This window comes from Ixodes scapularis, unplaced genomic scaffold, assembly GCF_016920785.2.
Source record: "Ixodes scapularis isolate PalLabHiFi unplaced genomic scaffold, ASM1692078v2 PGA_scaffold10__122_contigs__length_95168666, whole genome shotgun sequence".
Lineage (NCBI taxonomy): Eukaryota > Metazoa > Arthropoda > Arachnida > Ixodida > Ixodidae > Ixodes > Ixodes scapularis.
Genome location: NW_024609836.1, coordinates 24,149,678 through 24,152,042, shown reverse-complemented (window position 1 = coordinate 24,152,042; position 2,365 = coordinate 24,149,678).

The following is a 2,365-nucleotide window of genomic DNA, read 5'->3' as shown; positions in this document are numbered from 1 at the left end:
CGAGGTGGCGCTAGTTACCGCTCAATTGAAAAGCAAGAGGTGAGATTTTTGTCTAGTATAATCACACTGCCGCTATCTCTTCATCTACCCATCTCCGCTCGGTCGTTTTGCTGCCGTTACGGCCGTTACTGCCGCGCTTGTTTTGTCGAGGGGTAGAGGTGCTTGGTGGTTTTTGTGCGAGCTTTCCTTGTTGTTATCAAAACGGTGAGTTTGTTCTGCTCTTTTTATTAACATTGATTGGGGACTGTCATATATACGTTCGTATTTTTGACACTTCTTTCCTCGAAAGAAACGAAACCACGGATTTGCGTCGCTTGAAACTTTCGGGTTCAATGACTGTCGCTGCTATCTCAGTTCGTGTTTGACGTTCTTCTCAGAGTTGAAAGCTCAAGTCGGGTGCTCTTTTGAACCTTGTGTCATGTCGTGAGCTCGCTGGGACGCGCGGTTCGTCGTTTGTAGCGATTGGGAGGCTATTCGCGCGTGCTGGCTCGCAAGAGTTGCAGTAAAGCACGTGACAACCCATCGTCTGAGTGCGTGAGTGCGCTTTACGAGTTTCGCATCGTTGTTCGCGCTTCCTGTAGCCTTCTCATTTCGCCGAGGGGTCCATATCGTTTCGTCGAAATTCGTTTCGCGGCAGTACGTTTCGTGGACAACTTTTTATGGACACGTTTCGTCGACACGAACGTTTCATCGACACTCGTTACGCGAATTGCATGCTGCAGTGACGTTTCGCCACTCGTGTGTCATTGAAGTGCGCGTAAACCCACACCCCCGCCTGCGTTCACACCACTTCGCGGCGACAGTCTGCGGCTGCTCGTTACAAAAATGTTAACCCACCTAACCGACCCGTACAGGTCGCTTCGCGGCGACAGTCTCATGCAGCTTACCCCGCCCCCCCCCCCCCCCCCCCCCCCGAAAAAAGAAAAAAAAGGTTAATTCGAGCTGTCGATGAAACGATCTGTCGAGGAAACGTCGTTCGATGAACTGATTCCCCATTGGTGTATCACCACTGCGTACTTCACGTTCACTGGTTGGTTAGCAGTCATAATGCAGCCGATGAATTTCTCATTTCACAGAATGCACTTGTGTCACTGTACGCTGATTCCCCCCAACCAGATGGTCTAAGATCATCGTATTGATATTCATTTTTATGCTCATAATATTCTATGTGTATATTAAAGCAATATACCTCCGCTCAATACTTGCACGGCGCCACTCAGGAGGGCGCGTAATACCACTGTTCCACGGACTGCAAAATTGTGTGCATTAATCTTGGCTCCTCAGTCAGACTGTTTGTAAAGTACATAGCCACGGTTCCTGCAGTTTCAAATTGTCTGAGATGCAAGCTCATTTTTTTCAGGAGGCGTCTTCAACGACAATTGCTTCCTTGTCACTGAGCATTGGCCAATGTTTAAAGAGCCTATGCCATTCTTGAAGGCGGTATGCGTCTTGTTTGGAGCTTTTTACGTGTTGAATTTACCTATTCAATGGAAGCCTTGGCCACTCTCGAGTTTATGCAAATGTGAGAAAATCTTGAAATGCGTCAAGTCCACAGGATGTGTCATAGAATGACATAATCTAGATTACCCTATCATATATCGTGCCGTAGCGCCCTTTTTCACAACTCGCACAAACATTTGAGCTGTACTAATTTTACAAAGAATTACGCTGCTGCATATTTATAATGAATTGATAACGTGGGAACACTGGTTGTCATTAGGCTGTAACTTTCAAGGCAGGGAAGCATGGTTATCTTGTATAGACCAGCACGCAGCACTGACGTCGCACAGCTGCGGTGGCGCTGTCGACGGCACAGCGCAGACGCTTCACTTTACGCGAATTCGGTTTTTGCGCACGCACAGTGCTCACACCTGGTCTGGCCAACGCGGGCTTGCTTATAAACAGCGTGTCGGTCTATAGAATGTGTGCTTGTTCAGCAGTCATTCAGGTTTAACATGTTCCAACACTACCATAGTCTGACTTGATAGTAGAAAATAAATGGCTTCACCTTTACCAGGCTGAGTATGCTTGAAGCAGGCATGGCATTAATGTTAGATGATGCAATATATCCTCCTAGACCAATCTTCCAAATCAACCTGGAGAAGGGCTTGAAGAAAATGGGAGCAGTGAAGCGAACGACGGCCCAGCTCAAGATTTTAGCGATGCTGAAGGGCTTCAAATGAAGTCTCCACAGAAATCCCTTGAACCTGTATGTTTTTTTATGGTAAGTGCAAATTTGAATTCCTAGACATCTAGCATGTACCTAAGAGGAAGACAACTCTAATGTGACTGATGCCAATCTTTTGAGAAGCGTAACAAAGGGCTTTGTGAGTATTCAGAACTTTCAAATATCGAAGCGAATGAT